This window comes from Vigna umbellata, chromosome 3 (genome assembly GCF_029865625.1).
Source record: "Vigna umbellata cultivar VRB3 chromosome 3, Vumbellata_1.0, whole genome shotgun sequence".
Taxonomy (NCBI): Eukaryota; Viridiplantae; Streptophyta; class Magnoliopsida; order Fabales; family Fabaceae; genus Vigna; species Vigna umbellata.
The window spans coordinates 32,357,325-32,364,188 of NC_142167.1; the positions used below are offsets into that span (position 1 = coordinate 32,357,325).

At 32.3% G+C, this 6,864-nt stretch overlaps 1 pseudogene across 1 annotated transcript; it reads right to left on the reverse strand.

Annotated features, from left to right (window-relative positions):
- Positions 1–244: 244 nt before the first annotated feature.
- Positions 245–5,596, reverse strand: LOC124842531 (cysteine-rich receptor-like protein kinase 15; annotated as a pseudogene). Its single transcript, XR_015784878.1, has 7 exons — positions 3,985–5,596; positions 1,790–1,924; positions 1,585–1,706; positions 1,299–1,508; positions 912–1,137; positions 683–834; positions 245–566 (listed from the first exon to the last, which is right to left on the reverse strand). The product of XR_015784878.1 is annotated as a cysteine-rich receptor-like protein kinase 15 (transcript).
- Between the last annotated feature and the right edge of the window lie 1,268 nt (positions 5,597–6,864).

Consider the following 6,864-nt stretch of genomic DNA (forward strand, 5'->3'; position numbering starts at 1 on the left):
TTTATAAGCAACAATTTTATTACTTAAACAATAAAACATAACTTGTCACCTGTCAACAACTAAACCAATCTAATAAAGAAAGTTACCATCAATAAAGGAATAAATTTGAAGTCTCTTAATGAAAAAGCATTAGAAAATATAAGTAAATGTACATTCCAACTTCACAGATTCAACCCTAACATGGTTTCAAGTAATATTTTAAAATATAGTAAAACACAAAAGTAAATAATGATATAAAAATAAACTATCGAGGATAAAATTCACTTTGAGATATGTCATTGATAGAAGATGGTATGGAGTTGACATCTTAGCCTGAGCTTGATTCATGTGCAATAATTGGATTCATTATATGGTTTAAGAAAAATATTGGTTCTTCTAGAAATGGTAGCTCGATCGAGTGACTACTAAGATATGAAACAATTGTTACCATTGTAGGTCCAAAATCTGGATTTTCTTGAACACATAATAAATCAATTTGAATACAACTTGTGACTTCAACATTAGAATAATTTTCTTCTAATTTTGGGTCCGTTCAATGTTGTTCCATCCTTCCTATGTCTCCAAACCTATAACAAATTTTAAATTTGTAATGTCATTACACTTTCATACTTCTAAATTGACTTTTTTACATTACTTATTATTAATGATTAAGTAAAATAAATAACAAGATTATAACACTCACAAATTTTAAAAGACCATTAGCAACAATGTGATTCATGTTAACTTATATTCTTTTTGCCACTAATAATCTCAAGAATCATAACACCAAAACTATAAACATCAGATTTTTCAGAAAAGTGTCCAAACATAGCATACTCTTGAGACATAAACCCACTGCAAAATCAACAAAAAGTTACAAATAATGTTAAAAGTATTATGCAAAGGATAAATAAAGAGTATTAAAAACTTACTATGTTCTAATAATTCTTTTTGTACTTTCTTCGTCTTGATCTATTTCAATAATTCTAACAAGTTCAAAATCTGAAATTTTACGATTCATATTTTCATCTAGTAGTACATTATTAAGTTTAAGATCTTAATGTATAACTTTAAGTCGAGAATGTTCATGTAAATATAAAATTCCTCTAGCAATTCTACCTATGATTTTGTAACGCTCAATCCAGCTCAAAACGTTTTCTAGTTTAGTATTAAAAAAAACAATCATTATAAATGTAAGTGATACATACATGTAATATATTATTTGAATTGATTTTAAGGTACAATACATTAAATATCATAAATACATAAGTAACTACTATTAAATTTTATAAAATAAAATAAAGTTAAAAACATCTTACCAAATAAAAAGTAGTCTAGACTTTTGTTGGCCACGTATTCATAGATAAGTACTTTTTCTTGTTCATCAAGACAAAAACCAATGAATGCCACTAGATTTCTATGTTGAAGTTTGGCTATTAATAAAATTCATTTTTGAACTCTTCTATTCCTTGCTTAGAATTTCTTGAGAGTCTCTTCACAGCAATTGATCGTCCATCATAGAGGGTGCCCTAAAAATATTAATAAGTATTTATTAAAATAAAAATAGAAATATATAAGAAATAAAATTTAACATATTTTTTCTACCTTGTAAACTTCACCAAATCCACCTTTGCCAATTTTGTTCTCGTGCGAAAAATTACTTGTTGCTGCTTCAATTATTGACATGTTGAATTGCAATGACTCTATAGTAGAACTTTCTTGTCCGACTAAATAAGAATATTTCAATTGTTAAACTATGTTTCTAAACCTTTTTTATTCTTAAAAAAGTAAATTGTTTCCATATACTCACAATTTTCTTGAAGAATGGCTCTATTATTTTTTCTGTTTTTTCTTCGTACCAAATAATAACAAAAGCCAACAAGTATCCCTGATACAACTATACTGAAAGTAATGATCAAGATAATTGTCGTTGTCTGACTTTTTCCTACATTACAAGAATAACATGTGTTAATAAGATGTAATGAATTGATAAACAATACACACTTCTTTATAATTAAAAAATTGTTGGTGAAGAAAACCAACCTTGACTTTAACCATAAGATATACTAAAATATAAATAATTCAGTACAAAAGATACACAACCCATATGCACCAAAATGCTAAGGTAAAAAAAATGAAATGTTATCCCAATTGTTAAGAGATTAAAAAGTTGTAGAAAATATGCTAATACTCATGGTGGTATGTTTTCTTAAGGTATTGTTCTTCCATATTGTTTTATAGATGATGTGGTGATACAGAAGTACATGAGGTAATCTCTCCAAGAAAATAATGTATAATGATTTAATTAACTTAACTATTTTGAAGTTCTTTGACACACAAATATGGAGAAAAAGATGTATATTAGATGGGTATAGACTAAAGTTAATATCAATGATAGACTAAAGTTAATATCAATTGTATTGTTAGGGATTATCATAGACGTGGACAACAACTTTTTGGAATTAAAACATCCATGGATTATCAACTTATTTGATTACTTAAAGGCCTCTTTAGGCTAAATTGATAACAACTTTTTTAATTGTAGAAATCTTGGTTTTAAACATCTTTTGGGTATAATGTGACTGTTAGCTTTCTCCAATTTCCAGCTTGTTTCTCAACCAAATCGAAGACGCTAGATCAAAATGTACAAGTTGTGTATGACCTTAGACTTTAATGTTTCAATTCTATTTTTTAAAGATAATTGATGAGTTAATCGTTAACCAATACAGGAATATAATGAGAAGAACATTTTTTTGAAATAAATATTATCCTTCTAACTTTACGTTTGATTATTTTCTTTTGGTGAGTATGTAAGTCCACGATCTTGAACGTTTATTAAGAAAAAACACTTGTCTTTTTCAACTTTTTTTATTCGTTAAATATCGCTTTAATTTACATGTTTTTGCTGCATATTATTTATTTTTCCCTTTAGATACCTTTTCTTATAGAAAATGATGTTTTGACAATCATTTAACCACTTGACAATATGCTTTTAAGAGTAATGTGGTCATTAGAAAAAAATAAACTTTTGTAATTATGGAGAAAAAGAAAAAAAATAGTAAAATAATGTAGAGGTCTTCCTGATGAGATTTGTTTTGGATTTTTTGGTTAAAAATACACCCAAACCAAGCATAAACAGTATATGCAGTTTTGTTTAAAAGAAAAAAAAAATTGAACCAAACCAAACATATTTTGTGCAATTTGATTTAGATACATTTTTGTGATTTTTAATTTATAATTCTATTTTTTTTCACTTTACTAAAGATTTACTCCTTTTCATCTTTTTAAATTAAATATAATACTAATAAATATATTACTAAAAAATTTGATAAATATATTAAATAATAAACCAATAAAATTGAATATTTAATAATATTAAAAGCCAAAATTATATTTTTTTTGTAGTCTAACACCTACTAATTTGAAGAAAAAAGTAAGAAAAATTTAAAGAGTATAAATGTAAATTAAGTAAGAGTATATGTTTCCAGCAGATGAGTTTGCAGCTTGCACCATTTGCTCAAGTGTGTATATGTTCTCAAGTATACAGTAGCTCAAACATTTATTGGTATTAGACTATGTTTAATGTTAGACTAAGTCATACCTGATTACATGTATATGGAATCGGTCTCAACTTCCTTGCCCTATCATAAAATTGTTTCAGCGTTATAAGAATCGATTCTCTTCTCTTTGTAATACATTATGAAACCGATTAGGAATAAGTTCTTTTTTTTTTTTTAAATTGTTTACCCCTTCATTCAACTTCAGTCACAATCTCTATCCTTCACTATAATCCCAGTCTTCATCCTTCCCCAACATGGAACTTTACCATAATCATAGCACTAACGTTTTGTTATTCATCCACCACGCACAAACATAAAATTCACCACTCTCTCCACCACAACTAAAATCAAAGAAAGAATGCACCAAGAAAGAGCATGCACGTAAATAGAAAGAGCATAGGAATCATTGCGAAGTTTTATAGATGTGAATATAAATAGAAAAAACCTGGTGAGGGAGGAGGACCAGCAGATGGTGTGGTAAGCGTGAGATCGTAAAACTGGAACAATTCAAAGCGAAGAATACAGCTCGGATACAGAACCCGTCCACCCACGCTTCCCAAACTGCTCCATGGAATTGCCGTTCCAATCACATCATTGAGGCACCCAATGCAACTATTGGTTGATAGATCCGATGAGCACTGACCAAGAATGTAAACTCTTTGCTTGTCGTTCAATCTCAGAGATTCATCTGTTACGAATTTGTTATCAGTGTTCCCTGTCATTGTGGCCACCTTAGCTAACTGGTTCGATAATTCAGAAGCTACGGAGGACTGTATCGGACTGCTGTTGCTCATATTCAGATTCCCAAATCTCGGACTTGTTTCCGCGGCCGAGAAGAAATTTCTGTCTGAATAGCGAAGCCAACAGTGATTGTACCATATTACAGCCTCCGCATAAGCCAAACCACAGTCGGAGGTTATTCTGTCTGTTGCGTTTTTGATGCATTGTTCACAGAGGAGAGCAGGAATGTCGATACGGCACCTGAAGAGGCCGTACGCCGTTCCCTCTTGCGTCTGAAATCCATATCTAGAAGTGGCGTTGGAAGACAAGTCAAAGAGGAGCGTTCGGAGTTTTGATTTGAAATCAGCGTCAAGTTTGTTGTTTGAGCAGTTGTGAGAAATATAGCCAGGATCTTCCGAATATTCAGAATCTGTGTGTTCATATTTTGTCTCTGGGACGAGTCCTTCAGGTGCCTCATCGGTGACGCTGTAGAAAGGGTACAATTCATACCTGATGTTACAACTGGGAAACAGAACTCTTCCTCCTTGCTTTCCGTTACAGCATGTTGGAATATTTGATATTGCTTCATCAAGGCAGTCTGAGCATTGTTGGAGTGAAAGGTCTTGTGTGCACTGAGTTAGACAGTATAGAGTCTGAGATTCCGTTAAGTTTTCTTGCTTTATTGAATACCTGTTCGTAGAATTGGCTGCTTCGCGTGCAGTTTCTCTGATGGTGTTGGCCAACAAACTCATGAAGCTTGATGAGTTAGAGGAGATACTGGCCGCGTTCCACAACCAATATCCGGGAGTTGTGTTCATAGTGGAGAAGAAAGAGCGATCGGAGTACCGAACCATGCATTCGTCGTACCAAATCACACTCGATTTGGACAGGGAACAGTCTGAAGACAGAGTCTGGGTTGCGTTTGCAACGCAATCTTTGCAGGCGTGAGAGAGAAGATCACCCCTGCACATGAAAAGACCATATACTGTATCAGAGGAGTTTGTGCCAAGGATTGTGTTGTTGTAGAATCCATTGGCGTTGGCTGTAGCGTTGGAAGATAAGGAAGAGAGGAGGGTCCTCAGATTCGCCTGAGAGGTGCTGTTGTCATTGTTTCTTTCTTCACTGCAATCTAGGGCAAGATAAGGAAGGTCAGCGCCCTTTGCTTTACCAATTGCGAGATGGAAAAGGATAATCCAAAGGAAAAAGAACTTCCAGGGATTCCAGGCCATGCTTCTGTTCATCTTCCACAACACTCTCATATGGTGGTTGGATATGGACTTTTGTTGTTCATAGTTTTCTTGTCGTGTTCGTGTATAATAATGGAAAATAATATACAACTTTAATAATCAGACACCTGTTATTTGAAAGAAATTTTTTTGAGTAGTATGAAGGTTATCATCCACCAAAAGTGCTTTACGTTAATAAACTCTTCTTACATGACTTTTGTATCTGTATATTTTTTCAACTTTAACCAAAAAAATAACGTGGGGTAGGTGCATTTCTTACATTATTTTTTCATAACATACTGTATAATATTATTTTTTTCTTAAAAGGGCTTTTTTTTACCAAAATAGGCAAACATGTATCCTTAGGTAAATTCTTTTCAAAATATGAAAATGAAGAAGTCGTGGGGACATAACGACTTCTAGTGAAGAAGTCGTGTCTCTCCTGACTTCACACTGTTTATTTGACCAGTGTTGAAGTCGTGTACTCCAAAAACGACTTCATAGTGTTGTAATCGATTACGAACACCTGTAATCGATTACAACGTGCTGAAGTCGTGTCCATGCACGACTTCACCTTTGAAGGCAGAAATGACACTGGTACCAAGAAGTGCAAGGGGAAAAAACTTATTGATAATCGATTACCATGGTAATCGTAATCATCGTAATCGATTACCAGAGTGTTAAGTGCGCAAAAACACCTTGGTAAGCGATTACAAGCATGTTGTAATCGATTACCAGAGTGTTCGGTTGGTCAATGAAATTTTTGTTGTCAGTTTACATATTTGTTGTGTTGTTTGTGTTATACGAAAAAAGAAATATTCATTATGATTTAATGAATGGAGAAAAATTTAATAAAAACATAAAAGAAAATTGATATGAAATATTAATAAGAAATATTAATAGTAATATATTAATTATTCATTAGATTACAAAATGGTAAGATTAATAAATAACTATTGACGAAATGGACAATTTCCCCTATGATGATGACCTTGGTTGTGGTAGTAAGAGCATTTTTTGGGCTTATCTGGAGTGGATTGATGATCCATTTCATTATGAATCTTATTTGTAGATGGTTTTCAAGATGCCTTGCGTCGCATTTTAGGATCTGGTATGAAGTTTGGTATGAAGTTTGGACCTGTATACGCAGACCAATAATCTTGATTTTGGATTGGGTGAAATTGTACTTCATATGCCTTGAAAATGTTGTTAATACTGTACACTGGATCGATTACTTGGGTTAGTTGGATATGCGAAAATGCACAAACGACAATGACATGATGACATGAGAGATGAGTAGCTTGGAAGTGACCACAATCACGCCATCATTCATTTAGCCTAACCTTATAGGAAAGTGGAACATGGCGGTATTGGTGAGG